Source organism: Lithobates pipiens, unplaced genomic scaffold, assembly GCF_037356315.1.
Source record: "Lithobates pipiens isolate NorthernLeopardFrog02 unplaced genomic scaffold, aLitPip1_a1.2 Scaffold_30, whole genome shotgun sequence".
NCBI classification, from domain to species: Eukaryota; Metazoa; Chordata; class Amphibia; order Anura; family Ranidae; genus Lithobates; species Lithobates pipiens.
Genome location: NW_027507791.1, coordinates 184,725,406 through 184,738,210, shown reverse-complemented (window position 1 = coordinate 184,738,210; position 12,805 = coordinate 184,725,406). Strand labels below are relative to the sequence as shown.

Here is a 12,805-nt window from a genome sequence, read left to right as displayed (position 1 = left end):
TGTTGGCTTTGGCGACCTGCTGTATTTTTCCTCTCGATTGGCCGAGGTGACCACCTTGGCTTTTGTCAAGAGAGTTGTAAGTAGGGTGCAAGATCGCCTACGGCCACATCACCCTGAATGCACTCGATCTCGTCTGATCTCGGATGCTAAGCAGGGTCCGGCCTGGTTAGTATCTGGATGGGAGACCGCCTGGGAATACCAGGTGCCATAGGCTTTTTTCCATTATGTTGTTGGCTTTGGCGACCTGCTTTATTTTTCCTCTCGATTGCCCGATGTGACCACCTTGGCTTTTGTCAAGAGAGTTGTAAGTAGGGTGCAAGATTGCCTACGGCCACATCTCCCTGAATGCGCTCGATCTCGTCTGATCTCGGATGCTAAGCAGGGTCGGGCCTGGTTTGTACCTGGATGGGAGACCTCCTGGGAATACCAGGTGCCGTCGGCTTTTTTCCATTATGTTGTTGGCTTTGGCGACCTGCTGTATTTTTCCTCTCCATTGCCCGAGGTGACCACCTTGGCTTTTGTCAAGAGAGTTGTAAGTAGGGTGCAAGATAGCTTACGGCCACATCACCCTGAATGCGTTTGATCTCATCTGATCTCGGATGCTAAGCAGGGTCGGGCCTGGTTAGTACCTGGATGGGAGACCGCCTGGGAATACCAGGTGCCGTAGGCTTTTTTCCATTATGTTGTTGGCTTTGGCGACCTGCTGTATTTTTCCTCTCGATTGCCCGAGGTGACCACCATGGCTTTTGTCAAGAGAGTTGTAAGTAGGGTGCAAGATCACCTGCAAACACATCACCCTGAATGCGCTCGATCTCGGATGCTAAGCAGGGTCGGGCCTGGTTAGTACCTGGATGGGAGACCGCCTGGGAATACCAGGTGCCGTAGGCTTTTTTCCATTATGTTGTTGGCTTTGGCGACCTGCTGTATTTTTCCTCTCGATTGCCCGAGGTGACCACCTTGGCTTTTGTCAAGAGAGTTGTAAGTAGGGTGCAAGATCGCCTACGGCCACATCACCCTGAATGCGCTCAATCTCGTCTGATCTCGGATGCTAAGCAGGGTCGGGCCTGGTTAGTACCTGGATGGGAGACCGCCTGGGAATACCAGGTGCCGTAGGCTTTTTTCCATTATGTTGTTGGCTTTGGCGACCTGCTGTATTTTTCCTCTCGATTGCCTGAGGTGACCACCTTGGCTTTTGTCAAGAGAGTTGTAAGTAGGGTGCAAGATCGCCTACGGCCACATCACCCTGAATGCGCTCGATCTCGTCTGATCTCGGATGCTAAGCAGGGTCGGGCCTGGTTAGTACCTGGATGGGAGACCGCCTGGGAATGCCAGGTGCCGTAGGCTTTTTTCCATTATGTTGTTGGCTTTGGCGACCTGCTGTATTTTTCCTCTCGACTGCCCGAGGTGACCACCTTGGCTTTTGTCAAGAGAGTTGTAAGTAGGATGCAAGATCGCCTATGGCCACATCACCCTGAATGCGCTCGATCTCGGATGCTAAGCAGGGTCGTGCCTGGTTAGTACCTGGATGGGAGACCGCCTGGGAATACCAGGTGCTGTAGGCTTTTTTCCATTATGTTGTTGGCTTTGGCGACCTGCTGTATTTTTCCTCTCGATTGCCCGAGGTGACCACCTTGGCTTTTGTCAAGAGAGTTGTAAGTAGGGTGCAAGACCGCCTGCAAACACATCACCCTGAATGCGCTCGATCTCGGATGCTAAGCAGGGTCGAGCCTGGTTAGTACCTGGATGGGAGACCGCCTGGGAATACCGGGTGCCGTAGGCTTTTTTCCATTATGTTGTTGGCTTTGGCGACCTGCTGTATTTTTCCTCTCGATTGCCCGAGGTGACCACCTTGGCTTTTGTCAAGAGAGTTGTAAGTAGGGTGCAAGATCGCCTACGGCCACATCACCCTGAATGCGCTCGATCTCGTCTGATCTCGGATGCTAAGCAGGGTCGGGCCTGGTTAGTACCTGGATGGGAGACCGCCTGGGAATACCAGGTGCCGTAGGCTTTTTTCCATTATGTTGTTGGCTTTGGCGACCTGCTGTATTTTTCCTCTCGATTGCCCGAGGTGACCACCTTGGCTTTTGTCAAGAGAGTTGTAAGTAGGATGCAAGATCGCCTATGGCCACATCACCCTGAATGCGCTCGATCTCGGATGCTAAGCAGGGTCGTGCCTGGTTAGTACCTGGATGGGAGACCGCCTGGGAATACCAGGTGCTGTAGGCTTTTTTCCATTATGTTGTTGGCTTTGGCGACCTGCTGTATTTTTCCTCTCGATTGCCCGAGGTGACCACCTTGGCTTTTGTCAAGAGAGTTGTAAGTAGGGTGCAAGATCCCCTGCAAACACATCACCCTGAATGCGCTCGATCTCGGATGCTAAGCAGGGTCGGGCCTGGTTAGTACCTGGATGGGAGACCGCCTGGGAATACCAGGTGCCGTAGGCTTTTTTCCATTATGTTGTTGGCTTTGGCGACCTGCTGTATTTTTCCTCTCGATTGCCTGAGGTGACCACCTTGGCTTTTGTCAAGAGAGTTGTAAGTAGGGTGCAAGATCGCCTACGGCCACATCACCCTGAATGCGCTCAATCTCGTCTGATCTCGGATGCTAAGCAGGGTCGGGCCTGGTTAGTACCTGGATGGGAGACCGCCTGGGAATACCAGGTGCCGTAGGCTTTTTTCCATTATGTTGTTGGCTTTGGCGACCTGCTGTATTTTTCCTCTCGATTGCCCGAAGTGACCACCTTGGCTTTTGTCAAGAGAGTTGTAAGTAGGGTGCAAGATCGCCTACGGCCACATCACCCTGAATGCGCTCGTTCTCGTCTGATCTCGGATGCTAAGCAGGGTCGGGCCTGGTTAGTACCTGGATGGGAGACCGCCTGGGAATACCAGGTGCCGTAGGCTTTTTTCCATTATGTTGTTGGCTTTGGCGACCTGCTGTATTTTTCCTCTCGATTGCCCGAGGTGACCACCTTGGCTTTTGTCAAGAGAGTTGTAAGTAGGGTGCAAGATTGCCTACGGCCACGTCACCCTGAATGCGCTCGACCTCATCTGATCTCGGATGCTGAGCAGGGTCGGGCCTGGTTAGTACCTGGATGGGAGACAGCCTGGGAATACCAGGTGCCGTAGGCTTTTTTCCATTATGTTGTTGGCTTTGGCGACCTGCTGTATTTTTCCTCTCGATTGCCCGAGGTGACCACCTTGGCTTTTGTCAAGAGAGTTGTAAGTAGGGTGCAAGATTGCCTACGGCCACATCACCCTGAATGCGCTCGACCTCGTCTGATCTCGGATGCTAAGCAGGGTCGGGCCTGGTTAGTACCTGGATGGGAGACCGCCTGGGAATACCAGGTGCCGTAGGCTTTTTTCCATTATGTTGTTGGCTTTGGCAACCTGCTGTATTTTTCCTCTCGATTGCCCGAGGTGACCACCTTGGATTTTGTCAAGAGAGTTGTTAGTAGGGTCCAAGATCGCCTACGGCCACATCACCCTGAATGCGCTCGATGTCCTCTGATCTCGGATGCTAAGCAGGGTCGGGCCTGGTTAGTACCTGGATGGGAGACTGCCTGGGAATACCAGGTGCCGTAGGCTTTTTTCCATTATGTTGTTGGCTTTGGCGACCTGCTGTATTTTTCCTCTCGATTGCCCGAGGTGACCACCTTGGCTTTTGTCAAGAGAGTTGTAAGTAGGGTGCAAGATTGCCTACGGCCACATCACCCTGAATGCGCTCGACCTCGTCTGATCTCGGATGCTAAGCAGGGTCGGGCCTGGTTAGTACCTGGATGGGAGACCGCCTGGGAATACCAGGTGCCGTAGGCATTTTTCCATTATGTTGTTGGCTTTGGCAACCTGCTGTATTTTTCCTCTCGATTGCCCGAGGTGACCACCTTGGCTTTTGTCAAGAGAGTTGTAAGTAGGGTGCAAGATTGCCTACGGCCACATCACCCTGAATGCGCTCGACCTCGTCTGATCTCGGATGCTAAGCAGGGTCGGGCCTGGTTAGTACCTGGATGGGAGACCGCCTGGGAATACCAGGTGCCGTAGGCTTTTTTCCATTATGTTGTTGGCTTTGGCAACCTGCTGTATTTTTCCTATCGATTGCCCGAGGTGACCACCTTGGCTTTTGTCAAGAGAGTTGTTAGTAGGGTGCAAGATCGCCTAGGGCCACATCACCCTGAATGCGCTCTATCTCGTCTGATCTCGGATGCTAAGTGGCATCGGGCCTGGTTAGTACCTGGATGGGAGACCGCCTGGGAATACCAGGTGCCGTAGGCTTTTTTCCATTATGTTGTTGGCTTTGGCGACCTGCTGTATTTTTCCTCTCCATTGCCCGAGGTGACCACCTTGGCTTTTGTCAAGAGAGTTGTAAGTAAGGTGCAAGATCGCCTGCGGCCACATCACCCTGAATGCGCTCGATCTCGACTGATCTCGGATGCTAAGCAGGGTCGGGCCTGGTTGGTACCTGGATGGGAGACCGCCTGGGAATACCAGGTGTCGTAGGCTTTTTTCCATTATGTTGTTGGCTTTGGCGACCTGCTGTATTTTTCCTCTCGATTGCCCGAGGTGACCACCTTGGATTTTGTCAAGAGAGTTGTTAGTAGGGTGCAAGATCGCCTACGGCCACATCACCCTGAATGCGCTCGATGTCCTCTGATCTCGGATGCTAAGCAGGGTCGGGCCTGGTTAGTACCTGGATGGGAGACTGCCTGGGAATACCAGGTGCCGTAGGCTTTTTTCCATTATGTTGTTGGCTTTGGCGACCTGCTGTATTTTTCCTCTCGATTGCCCGAGGTGACCACCTTGGCTTTTGTCAAGAGAGTTGTAAGTAGGGTGCAAGATTGCCTACGGCCACATCACCCTGAAAGCGCTCGACCTCGTCTGATCTCGGATGCTAAGCAGGGTCGGGCCTGGTTAGTACCTGGATGGGAGACCGCCTGGGAATACCAGGTGCCATAGGCTTTTTTCCATTATGTTGTTGGCTTTGGCAACCTGCTGTATTTTTCCTCTCGATTGCCCGAGGTGACCACCTTGGCTTTTGTCAAGAGAGTTGTAAGTAGGGTGCAAGATTGCCTACGGCCACATCACCCTGAATGCGCTCGACCTCATCTGATCTCGGATGCTAAGCAGGGTCGGGCCTGGTTAGTACCTGGATGGGAGACCGCCTGGGAATACCAGGTGCCGTAGGCTTTTTTCCATTATGTTGTTGGCTTTGGCAACCTGCTGTATTTTTCCTCTCGATTGCCCGAGGTGACCACCTTGGCTTTTGTCAAGAGAGTTGTTAGTAGGGTGCAAGATCGCCTACGGCCACATCACCCTGAATGCGCTCTATCTCGTCTGATCTCGGATGCTAAGTGGCATCGGGCCTGGTTAGTACCTGGATGGGAGACCGCCTGGGAATACCAGGTGCCGTAGGCTTTTTTCCATTATGTTGTTGGCTTTGGCGACCTGCTGTATTTTTCCTCTCCATTGCCCGAGGTGACCACCTTGGCTTTTGTCAAGAGAGTTGTAAGTAAGGTGCAAGATTGCCTGCGGCCACATCACCCTGAATGCGCTCGATCTCGACTGATCTCGGATGCTAAGCAGGGTCGGGCCTGGTTGGTACCTGGATGGGAGACCGCCTGGGAATACCAGGTGTCGTAGGCTTTTTTCCATTATGTTGTTGGCTTTGGCGACCTGCTGTATTTTTCCTCTCGATTGCCCGAGGTGACCACCTTGGCTTTTGTCAAGAGAGTTGTAAGTAGGGTGCAAGATTGCCTTCGGCCACATCACCCTGAATGCACTCAATCTCGTCTGATCTCGGATGCTAAGCAGGGTCGGGCCTGGTTAGTACCTGGATGGGAGACCGCCTGGGAATACCAGGTGCCGTAGGCTTTTTTCCATTATGTTGTTGGCTTTGGCAACCTGCTGTATTTTTCCTCTCGATTGCCCGAGGTGACCACCTTGGCTTTTGTCAAGAGAGTTGTAAGTAGGGTGCAAGATAGCCTACGGACACATCACCCTGAATGCGCTCGATCTCGTCTGATTTCAGATGCAAATCAGGGTCGGGCCTGGTTAGTACCTGGATGGGAGACCGCCTGGGAATACCACGTGCCGCAGGCTTCTTTCCATTATGTTGTTGGCTTTGGCGACCTGCTGTATTTTTCCTCTCGATTGCCCGAGGTGACCACCTTGGCTTTTGTCAAGAGAGTTGTAAGTAGGGTGCAAGATCGCCTATGGCCACATCACCCTGAATGCGCTCGATCTCATCTGATCTTGGATTCCAAGCAGGGTCGGGCCTGGTTAGTACCTGGATGGGAGACCGCCTGTAAATACCAGGTGCCGTAGGCTTTTTTCCATTATGTTGTTGGCTTTGGCGACCTGCTGTATTTTTCCTCTCGATTGCCCGAGGTGACCACCTTGGCTTTTGTCAAGAGAGATGTAAGTAGGGTGCAAAGATTGCCTACGGCCACATCACCCTGAATGCGCTCGATCTCGTCTGATCTCGGATGCTAAGCAGGGTCGGGCCTGGTTAGTACCTGGATGGGAGACCGCCTGGGAATACCAGGTGCGGTAGGCTTTTTTCCATCATGTTGTTGGTTTTGGCGACCTGCAGTATTTTTCCTCTCGTTTGCCCGAGGTGATCACCTTGGCTTTTGTCAAGAGAGTTGTAAGTAGGGTGCAAGCTCGCCTACGGCCACATCACCCTGAATGTGCTCGATCTCGTCTGATCTCGGATGCTAAGCAGGGTCGGCCCTGGTTAGTACCTGCTTGGGAGACCGCCTGGGAATACCAGGTGCCGCAGGCTTTTTTCCATTATGTTGTTGGCTTTGGCGACCTGCTGTATTTTTCCTCTTGATTGCCCGAGGTGACCACCTTGGCTTTTGTCAAGAGAGTTGTAAGTAGGGTGCAAGACCGCCTACGGCCACATCACCCTGAATGCGCTCGATCTCGTCTGATCTCGGATGCTAAGCAGGGTCGGGCCTGGTTAGTCCCTGGATGGGAGACCGCCTGGGAATACCAGGTGCCGTAGGCTTTTTTCCATTATGTTGTTGGCTTTAGCGACCTGCTGTATTTTTCCTCTCGATTGCCCGAGGTGACCACCTTGGCTTTTGTCAAGAGAGTTGTAAGTAGGGTGCAAGACCGCCTACGGCCACATCACCCTGAATGCGCTCGATCTCGTCTGATCTCGGATGCTAAGCAGGGTCGGGCCTGGTTAGTACCTGGATGGGAGACCGCCTGGGAATACTAGGTGCCGTAGGCTTTTTTCCATTATGTTGTTGGCTTTGGCGACCTGCTGTATTTTTCCTCTCGATTGCCCGAGGTGACCACCTTGGCTTTTGTCAAGAGAGTTGTAAGTAGGGAGCAAGATCGCCTACGGCCACATCACCATGATTGCGCTCGATCTCATCTGATCTCGGATGCTAAGCAGGGTCGGGCCTGGTTAGTACCTGGATGGGAGACCGCCTGGGAATACCAGGTGCCGTAGGCTTTTTTCCATTACGTTGTTGGCTTTGGCGACCTGCTGTATTTTTCCTCTCGTTTGCCCGAGGTGACCACCTTGGCTTTTGTCAAGAGAGTTGTAAGTAGGGTGCAAAATCGCCTACGGCCACATCACCCTGAATGCGCTCGATCTCGTCTGATCTCGGATGCTAAGCAGGGTCGGGCCTGGTTAGTACCTGGATGGGAGACCGCCTAGGAATACCAGGTGCCGTAGGCTTTTTTCCATTATGTTGTTGGCTTTGGCGACCTGCTGTATTTTTCCTCTTGATTGCCCGAGGTGACCACCTTGGCTTTTGTCAAGAGAGTTGTAAGTAGGGCTTAAGATTGCCTACGGCCACATCACCCTGAATGTGCTTGATCTTGTCTGATCTCGGATGCTAAGCAGGGTCGGGCCTGGTTAGTACCTGGATGGGAGACCGCCTGGGAATACCAGGTGCCGTAGGCTTTTTTCCATTATGTTGTTGGCTTTGGCGACCTGCTGTATTTTTCCTCTCGATTGCCCGAGGTGACCACCTTGGCTTTTGTCAAGAGAGTTGTAAGTAGGGTGCAAGATCGCCTACAGCCACATCACCCTGAATGCGCTCGATCTCGTCTGATCTCGGATGCTAAGCAGGGTCAGGCCTGGTTAGTACCTGGATGGGAGACCGCCTGGGAATACCAGGTGCCATAGGCTTTTTTCCATTATGTTGTTGGCTTTGGCGACCTGCTGTATTTTTCCTCTCGATTGCCCGAGGTGACCACCTTGGCTTTTGTCAAGAGAGTTGTAAGTAGGAGGCAAGATTGCCTACGGCCACATCGCTCTGAATGCGCTCGATCTCGTCTGATCTCGCATGCTAAGCAGGGTCTGGCCTGGTTAGTACCTGGTTGGGAGACCGCCTGGGAATACCGGGTGCCGTAGGCTTTTTTCCATTATGTTGTTGGCTTTGGCGACCTGCTGTATTTTTCCTCTCGATTGCCCGAGGTGACCACCTTGGCTTTTGTCAAGAGAGTTGTAAATAGGGTGCAAGATCACCTACGGCCACATTACCCTTAATGCGCTCGTTCTCGTATGCTAAGCAGGGTCGGGCTGGTTGGTACCTGGATGGGAGGCCGCCTGGGAATACCAGGTGCCGTAGGCTTTTTTCCATTATGTTGTTGGCTTTGGCGACCTGCTGTATTGTTCCTCTCCATTGCCTGAGGTGACCACCGTGGCTTTTGTCAAGAGAGTTGTAAGTAGGGTGCAAGATCGCCTACAGCCACATCACCCTGAACGCGCTCGCTCTCGTCTGTCGTCGGATGCTAAGCAGGGTCGGGCCTGGTTAGTACCTGGATGGGAGACCGCCTGGGAATACCGGGTGCGGTAGGCTTTTTTCCATTATGTTGTTGGCTTTGGCGACCTGCTGTATTTTTCCTCTTGATTGCCCGAGGTGACCACCTTGGCTTTTGTCAAGAGAGTTGTAAGTAGGGTGTAAGATCATCTACGGCCACATCACCCTGAATGCGCTTGATCTCGTCTGATCTCGGATGCTAAGCAGGGTCGGGCTTGGTTAGGAGCTGGATGGGATACCGCCTGGGAATACTAGGTGCCGTAGACTTTTTTCCATTATGTTGTTGGCTTTGGCGACCTGCTGTATTTTTCCTCTCCATTGCCCGAGGTGACCACCTTGGCTTTTGTCAAGAGAGTTGTAAGTAGGTTGTAAGTAGGTTGTAAGTAGGTTGTAAGTAGGTTGCAAGATTGCCTACAGCCACATCACCCTGAATGCGCTCGATCTCGTCTGATCTAGGATGCTAAGCAGGGTCGGGCCTGGTTAGTACCTGGATGGGAGACCGCCTGGGAATACCAGGTGCCGTAGGCTTTTTTCCATTATGTTGTTGGCTTTGGCGACCTGCTGTATTTTTCCTCTCGATTGCCCGAGGTGACCACCTTGGCTTTTGTCAAGAGAGTTGTAAGTAAGGTGCAAGATTGCCTATGGCCACATCACCCTGAATGCGCTCGATCTCATCTGATCTTGGATTCCAAGCAGGGTCGGGCCTGGTTAGTACCTGGATGGGAGACCGCCTGGGAATACCAGGTGCCGTAGGCTTTTTTCCATTATGTTGTTGGCTTTGGCGACCTGCTGTATTTTTCCTCTCGATTGCCCGAGGTGACCACCTTGGCTTTTGTCAAGAGAGATGTAAGTAGGGTGCAAAGATTGCCTACGGCCACATCACCCTGAATGCGCTCGATCTCGTCTGATCTCGGATGCTAAGCAGGGTCGGGCCTGGTTAGTACCTGGATGGGAGACCGCCTGGGAATACCAGGTGCGGTAGGCTTTTTTCCATCATGTTGTTGGTTTTGGCGACCTGCAGTATTTTTCCTCTCGTTTGCCCGAGGTGATCACCTTGGCTTTTGTCAAGAGAGTTGTAAGTAGGGTGCAAGCTCGCCTACGGCCACATCACCCTGAATGTGCTCGATCTCGGATGCTAAGCAGGGTCGGCCCTGGTTAGTACCTGGATGGGAGACCGCCTGGGAATACCAGGTGCCGTAGGCTTTTTTCCATTATGTTGTTGGCTTTGGCGACCTGCTGTATTTTTCCTCTTGATTGCCCGAGGTGACCACCTTGGCTTTTGTCAAGAGAGTTGTAAGTAGGGTGCAAGACCGCCTACGGCCACATCACCCTGAATGCGCTCGATCTCGTCTGATCTCGGATGCTAAGCACGGTCGGGCCTGGTTAGTACCTGGATGGGAGACCACCTGGGAATACTAGGTGCCGTAGGCTTTTTTCCATTATGTTGTTGGCTTTGGCGACCTGCTGTATTTTTCCTCTCTATTGCCCGAGGTGACCACCTTGGCTTTTGTCAAGAGAGTTGTAAGTAGGGTGCAAGATTGGCTACAGCCACATCACCCTGAATGCGCTAGATCTCGTCTGATCTCGGATGCTAATCAGGGTCGGGCCTGGTTAGTACCTGGATGGGAGACCGCCTGGGAATACCAGGTGCCGTAGGCTTTTTTCCATTATGTTGTTGGCTTTGGCGACCTGCTGTATTTTTCCTCTCGATTGCCCGAGGTGACCACCTTGGCTTTTGTCAAGAGAGTTGTAAGTAGGGTGCAAGATCGATTACAGCCACATCACCCTGAATGCGCTCGATCTCGTCTGATCTCGGATGCTAAGCAGGGTCGGGCCTGGTTAGTACCTGGATGGGAGACCGCCTGGGAATACCAGGTGCCGTAGGCTTTTTTCCATTATGTTGTTGGCTTTGGGGACCTGCTGTATTTTTCCTCTCGATTGCCCGAGGTGACCACCTTGGCTTTTGTCAAGAGAGTTGTGAGTAGGGTGCAAGATCGCCTATGGCCACATCACCCTTAATGCGCACGATCTCGTCTGATCTCGGATGCTAAGCAGGGTCGGGCCTGGTTAGTACCTGGATGGTAGATCGCCTGGCAATACCACATGCCGTAGGCTTTTTTCCAATATGTTGTTGGCTTTGGCGACCTGCTGTATTTTTCCTCTCGATTGCCCGAGGTGACCACCTTGGCTTTTGTCAAGAGAGTTGTAAGTAGGGTGCAAGACAGCCTACGGCCACATCACCCTGAATGCGCTCGATCTCGTCTGATCTTGGATGCTAAGCAGGGTCTGGCCTGGTTAGTACCTGCATGGGAGACCGCCTGGGAATACCAGGTGCCGTAGGCTTTTTTCCATTATGTTGTTGGCTTTGGCGACCTGCTGTATTTTTCCTCTCCATTGCCCGAGGTGACCACCTTGGCTTTTGTCAAGAGAGTTGTAAGTAGGGTGCAAGATCGCCTACAGCCACATCACCCTGAATGCACTCGATCTCGTCTGATCTCGGATGCTAAGCAGGGTCGAGCCTGGTTAGTACCTGGATGGGAGACCGCCTGGGAATACCAGGTGCCGTAGGCTTTTTTCCATTATGTTGTTGGCTTTGGCGACCTGCTGTATTTTTCCTCTCGATTGCCCGAGGTGACCACCTTGGCTTTTGTCAAGAGAGTTGTAAGTAGGGTGCAAGATCGCCTATGGCCACATCACCCTGAATGCGCTCGATCTCATCTGATCTCTGATGCTAAGCAGAGTCGGGCCTGGTTAGTACCTGGATGGGAGACCGCCTGGGAATACCATGTGCCATAGGCTTTTTTCCATTATGTTGTTGGCTTTGGCGACCCGCTGTATTTTTCCTCTCGATTGCCCGAGGTGACCACCTTGGCTTTTGTCAAGAGAGTTGTAAGTAGGGCGCAACATCGCCTACGGCCACATCACCCTGAATGCGCTCGATCTCGTCTGATCTCGGATGTTAAGCAGGGTCGGGCCTGGTTAGTACCTGGATGGGAGACCGCCTGGGAATACCAGGTGCTGTAGGCTTTTTTCCATTATGTTGTTGGCTTTGGCGACCTGCTGTATTTTTCCTCTCGATTGCCCGAGGTGACCACCTTGGCTTTTGTCAAGAGAGTTGTAAGTAGGGTGCAAGATCGCCTATGGCCACATCACCCTGAATGCACTCCATCTCGTCTGATCTCGGATGCTAAGCAGGGTCGGGCCTGGTTAGTACCTGGATGGGAGACCGCCTGGGAATACCAGGTGCCGTAGGCTTTTTTCCATTATGTTGTTGGCTTTGGCGACCTGCTGTATTTTTCCTCTCGATTGCCCGAGGTGACCACCTTGGCTTTTGTCAAGAGAGTTGTAAGTAGGGTGCAAGATCGATTACAGCCACATCACCCTGAATGCGCTCGATCTCGTCTGATCTCGGATGCTAAGCAGGGTCGGGCCTGGTTAGTACCTGGATGGGAGACCGCCTGGGAATACCAGGTGCCGTAGGCTTTTTTCCATTATGTTGTTGGCTTTGGGGACCTGCTGTATTTTTCCTCTCGATTGCCCGAGGTGACCACCTTGGCTTTTGTCAAGAGAGTTGTGAGTAGGGTGCAAGATCGCCTATGGCCACATCACCCTTAATGCGCACGATCTCGTCTGATCTCGGATGCTAAGCAGGGTCGGGCCTGGTTAGTACCTGGATGGTAGATCGCCTGGCAATACCACATGCCGTAGGTTTTTTTCCAATATGTTGTTGGCTTTGGCGACCTGCTGTATTTTTCCTCTCGATTGCCCGAGGTGACCACCTTGGCTTTTGTCAAGAGAGTTGTAAGTAGGGTGCCAGATCGCCTACGGCCACATCACCCTGAATGCGCTCGATCTCGTCTGATCTCGGATGCTAAGCAGGGTCGGGCCTGGTTAGTACCTGGATGGGAGACCGCCTGGGAATACCAGGTGCCGTTGGCTTTTTTCCATTATGTTGTTGGCTTTGGCGACCTGCTGTATTTTTCCTCTCGATTGCCCGAGGTGACCACCTTGGCTTTTGTCAAGAGA

General features: G+C 52.5%; 27 non-coding genes and 26 pseudogenes across 27 annotated transcripts; all 53 read left to right on the top strand.

Moving 5' to 3' along the window:
* Positions 1-95: 95 nt before the first annotated feature.
* Positions 96-214, top strand: LOC143944375 (5S ribosomal RNA; annotated as a pseudogene).
* Positions 215-323: 109 nt separating this feature from the next.
* Positions 324-442, top strand: LOC143952443 (5S ribosomal RNA). The gene has a single exon (XR_013267620.1). It is a non-coding gene; the product is annotated as a 5S ribosomal RNA (ribosomal RNA).
* A 109-nt stretch (positions 443-551) lies between these two features.
* Positions 552-670, top strand: LOC143952681 (5S ribosomal RNA). The gene has a single exon (XR_013267834.1). It is a non-coding gene; the product is annotated as a 5S ribosomal RNA (ribosomal RNA).
* A 327-nt stretch (positions 671-997) lies between these two features.
* LOC143951970 (5S ribosomal RNA) lies at positions 998-1,116 on the top strand. The gene has a single exon (XR_013267192.1). It is a non-coding gene; the product is annotated as a 5S ribosomal RNA (ribosomal RNA).
* Positions 1,117-1,225: 109 nt separating this feature from the next.
* On the top strand, positions 1,226-1,344 carry LOC143946937 (5S ribosomal RNA). The gene has a single exon (XR_013265258.1). It is a non-coding gene; the product is annotated as a 5S ribosomal RNA (ribosomal RNA).
* Positions 1,345-1,453: 109 nt separating this feature from the next.
* LOC143947670 (5S ribosomal RNA) lies at positions 1,454-1,562 on the top strand (annotated as a pseudogene).
* A 109-nt stretch (positions 1,563-1,671) lies between these two features.
* On the top strand, positions 1,672-1,780 carry LOC143949631 (5S ribosomal RNA; annotated as a pseudogene).
* A 109-nt stretch (positions 1,781-1,889) lies between these two features.
* LOC143953378 (5S ribosomal RNA) lies at positions 1,890-2,008 on the top strand. The gene has a single exon (XR_013268466.1). It is a non-coding gene; the product is annotated as a 5S ribosomal RNA (ribosomal RNA).
* A 109-nt stretch (positions 2,009-2,117) lies between these two features.
* Positions 2,118-2,226, top strand: LOC143947669 (5S ribosomal RNA; annotated as a pseudogene).
* A 327-nt stretch (positions 2,227-2,553) lies between these two features.
* On the top strand, positions 2,554-2,672 carry LOC143951969 (5S ribosomal RNA). The gene has a single exon (XR_013267191.1). It is a non-coding gene; the product is annotated as a 5S ribosomal RNA (ribosomal RNA).
* A 109-nt stretch (positions 2,673-2,781) lies between these two features.
* On the top strand, positions 2,782-2,900 carry LOC143951729 (5S ribosomal RNA). Its single transcript, XR_013266973.1, has one exon. It is a non-coding gene; the product is annotated as a 5S ribosomal RNA (ribosomal RNA).
* Positions 2,901-3,009: 109 nt separating this feature from the next.
* On the top strand, positions 3,010-3,128 carry LOC143946636 (5S ribosomal RNA; annotated as a pseudogene).
* A 109-nt stretch (positions 3,129-3,237) lies between these two features.
* LOC143951040 (5S ribosomal RNA) lies at positions 3,238-3,356 on the top strand. Its single transcript, XR_013266350.1, has one exon. It is a non-coding gene; the product is annotated as a 5S ribosomal RNA (ribosomal RNA).
* Positions 3,357-3,465: 109 nt separating this feature from the next.
* Positions 3,466-3,584, top strand: LOC143944896 (5S ribosomal RNA; annotated as a pseudogene).
* Positions 3,585-3,693: 109 nt separating this feature from the next.
* Positions 3,694-3,812, top strand: LOC143951624 (5S ribosomal RNA). Its single transcript, XR_013266879.1, has one exon. It is a non-coding gene; the product is annotated as a 5S ribosomal RNA (ribosomal RNA).
* A 109-nt stretch (positions 3,813-3,921) lies between these two features.
* On the top strand, positions 3,922-4,040 carry LOC143951039 (5S ribosomal RNA). Its single transcript, XR_013266349.1, has one exon. It is a non-coding gene; the product is annotated as a 5S ribosomal RNA (ribosomal RNA).
* A 109-nt stretch (positions 4,041-4,149) lies between these two features.
* LOC143948362 (5S ribosomal RNA) lies at positions 4,150-4,268 on the top strand (annotated as a pseudogene).
* Positions 4,269-4,377: 109 nt separating this feature from the next.
* On the top strand, positions 4,378-4,496 carry LOC143943766 (5S ribosomal RNA; annotated as a pseudogene).
* Positions 4,497-4,605: 109 nt separating this feature from the next.
* Positions 4,606-4,724, top strand: LOC143944895 (5S ribosomal RNA; annotated as a pseudogene).
* A 109-nt stretch (positions 4,725-4,833) lies between these two features.
* Positions 4,834-4,952, top strand: LOC143953021 (5S ribosomal RNA). Its single transcript, XR_013268141.1, has one exon. It is a non-coding gene; the product is annotated as a 5S ribosomal RNA (ribosomal RNA).
* A 109-nt stretch (positions 4,953-5,061) lies between these two features.
* On the top strand, positions 5,062-5,180 carry LOC143950323 (5S ribosomal RNA). Its single transcript, XR_013265735.1, has one exon. It is a non-coding gene; the product is annotated as a 5S ribosomal RNA (ribosomal RNA).
* Positions 5,181-5,289: 109 nt separating this feature from the next.
* Positions 5,290-5,408, top strand: LOC143947531 (5S ribosomal RNA; annotated as a pseudogene).
* A 109-nt stretch (positions 5,409-5,517) lies between these two features.
* LOC143943765 (5S ribosomal RNA) lies at positions 5,518-5,636 on the top strand (annotated as a pseudogene).
* Positions 5,637-5,745: 109 nt separating this feature from the next.
* LOC143952892 (5S ribosomal RNA) lies at positions 5,746-5,864 on the top strand. Its single transcript, XR_013268025.1, has one exon. It is a non-coding gene; the product is annotated as a 5S ribosomal RNA (ribosomal RNA).
* Positions 5,865-5,973: 109 nt separating this feature from the next.
* Positions 5,974-6,092, top strand: LOC143949288 (5S ribosomal RNA; annotated as a pseudogene).
* A 109-nt stretch (positions 6,093-6,201) lies between these two features.
* LOC143947322 (5S ribosomal RNA) lies at positions 6,202-6,320 on the top strand (annotated as a pseudogene).
* Positions 6,321-6,430: 110 nt separating this feature from the next.
* Positions 6,431-6,549, top strand: LOC143951671 (5S ribosomal RNA). The gene has a single exon (XR_013266921.1). It is a non-coding gene; the product is annotated as a 5S ribosomal RNA (ribosomal RNA).
* Positions 6,550-6,658: 109 nt separating this feature from the next.
* On the top strand, positions 6,659-6,777 carry LOC143945953 (5S ribosomal RNA; annotated as a pseudogene).
* Positions 6,778-6,886: 109 nt separating this feature from the next.
* Positions 6,887-7,005, top strand: LOC143951556 (5S ribosomal RNA). The gene has a single exon (XR_013266817.1). It is a non-coding gene; the product is annotated as a 5S ribosomal RNA (ribosomal RNA).
* A 109-nt stretch (positions 7,006-7,114) lies between these two features.
* On the top strand, positions 7,115-7,233 carry LOC143950536 (5S ribosomal RNA). Its single transcript, XR_013265894.1, has one exon. It is a non-coding gene; the product is annotated as a 5S ribosomal RNA (ribosomal RNA).
* A 109-nt stretch (positions 7,234-7,342) lies between these two features.
* On the top strand, positions 7,343-7,461 carry LOC143950966 (5S ribosomal RNA). Its single transcript, XR_013266282.1, has one exon. It is a non-coding gene; the product is annotated as a 5S ribosomal RNA (ribosomal RNA).
* Positions 7,462-7,570: 109 nt separating this feature from the next.
* Positions 7,571-7,689, top strand: LOC143950224 (5S ribosomal RNA). The gene has a single exon (XR_013265646.1). It is a non-coding gene; the product is annotated as a 5S ribosomal RNA (ribosomal RNA).
* Positions 7,690-7,798: 109 nt separating this feature from the next.
* On the top strand, positions 7,799-7,917 carry LOC143954217 (5S ribosomal RNA). The gene has a single exon (XR_013269229.1). It is a non-coding gene; the product is annotated as a 5S ribosomal RNA (ribosomal RNA).
* Positions 7,918-8,026: 109 nt separating this feature from the next.
* Positions 8,027-8,145, top strand: LOC143944905 (5S ribosomal RNA; annotated as a pseudogene).
* Positions 8,146-8,254: 109 nt separating this feature from the next.
* LOC143944938 (5S ribosomal RNA) lies at positions 8,255-8,373 on the top strand (annotated as a pseudogene).
* A 326-nt stretch (positions 8,374-8,699) lies between these two features.
* LOC143948303 (5S ribosomal RNA) lies at positions 8,700-8,818 on the top strand (annotated as a pseudogene).
* Positions 8,819-8,927: 109 nt separating this feature from the next.
* On the top strand, positions 8,928-9,046 carry LOC143948470 (5S ribosomal RNA; annotated as a pseudogene).
* A 142-nt stretch (positions 9,047-9,188) lies between these two features.
* LOC143943943 (5S ribosomal RNA) lies at positions 9,189-9,307 on the top strand (annotated as a pseudogene).
* A 109-nt stretch (positions 9,308-9,416) lies between these two features.
* Positions 9,417-9,535, top strand: LOC143944167 (5S ribosomal RNA; annotated as a pseudogene).
* A 110-nt stretch (positions 9,536-9,645) lies between these two features.
* On the top strand, positions 9,646-9,764 carry LOC143951669 (5S ribosomal RNA). The gene has a single exon (XR_013266920.1). It is a non-coding gene; the product is annotated as a 5S ribosomal RNA (ribosomal RNA).
* Positions 9,765-9,873: 109 nt separating this feature from the next.
* On the top strand, positions 9,874-9,982 carry LOC143948327 (5S ribosomal RNA; annotated as a pseudogene).
* A 109-nt stretch (positions 9,983-10,091) lies between these two features.
* LOC143952698 (5S ribosomal RNA) lies at positions 10,092-10,210 on the top strand. The gene has a single exon (XR_013267850.1). It is a non-coding gene; the product is annotated as a 5S ribosomal RNA (ribosomal RNA).
* A 109-nt stretch (positions 10,211-10,319) lies between these two features.
* LOC143946182 (5S ribosomal RNA) lies at positions 10,320-10,438 on the top strand (annotated as a pseudogene).
* Positions 10,439-10,547: 109 nt separating this feature from the next.
* Positions 10,548-10,666, top strand: LOC143954576 (5S ribosomal RNA). The gene has a single exon (XR_013269554.1). It is a non-coding gene; the product is annotated as a 5S ribosomal RNA (ribosomal RNA).
* A 109-nt stretch (positions 10,667-10,775) lies between these two features.
* Positions 10,776-10,894, top strand: LOC143949480 (5S ribosomal RNA; annotated as a pseudogene).
* A 109-nt stretch (positions 10,895-11,003) lies between these two features.
* LOC143944370 (5S ribosomal RNA) lies at positions 11,004-11,122 on the top strand (annotated as a pseudogene).
* Positions 11,123-11,231: 109 nt separating this feature from the next.
* LOC143945402 (5S ribosomal RNA) lies at positions 11,232-11,350 on the top strand. The gene has a single exon (XR_013265115.1). It is a non-coding gene; the product is annotated as a 5S ribosomal RNA (ribosomal RNA).
* A 109-nt stretch (positions 11,351-11,459) lies between these two features.
* Positions 11,460-11,578, top strand: LOC143945443 (5S ribosomal RNA; annotated as a pseudogene).
* Positions 11,579-11,687: 109 nt separating this feature from the next.
* LOC143951243 (5S ribosomal RNA) lies at positions 11,688-11,806 on the top strand. Its single transcript, XR_013266533.1, has one exon. It is a non-coding gene; the product is annotated as a 5S ribosomal RNA (ribosomal RNA).
* A 109-nt stretch (positions 11,807-11,915) lies between these two features.
* On the top strand, positions 11,916-12,034 carry LOC143953189 (5S ribosomal RNA). The gene has a single exon (XR_013268294.1). It is a non-coding gene; the product is annotated as a 5S ribosomal RNA (ribosomal RNA).
* A 109-nt stretch (positions 12,035-12,143) lies between these two features.
* On the top strand, positions 12,144-12,262 carry LOC143954575 (5S ribosomal RNA). The gene has a single exon (XR_013269553.1). It is a non-coding gene; the product is annotated as a 5S ribosomal RNA (ribosomal RNA).
* Positions 12,263-12,371: 109 nt separating this feature from the next.
* On the top strand, positions 12,372-12,490 carry LOC143949858 (5S ribosomal RNA; annotated as a pseudogene).
* Positions 12,491-12,599: 109 nt separating this feature from the next.
* LOC143950574 (5S ribosomal RNA) lies at positions 12,600-12,718 on the top strand. Its single transcript, XR_013265929.1, has one exon. It is a non-coding gene; the product is annotated as a 5S ribosomal RNA (ribosomal RNA).
* The last annotated feature ends 87 nt before the right edge of the window (positions 12,719-12,805 follow it).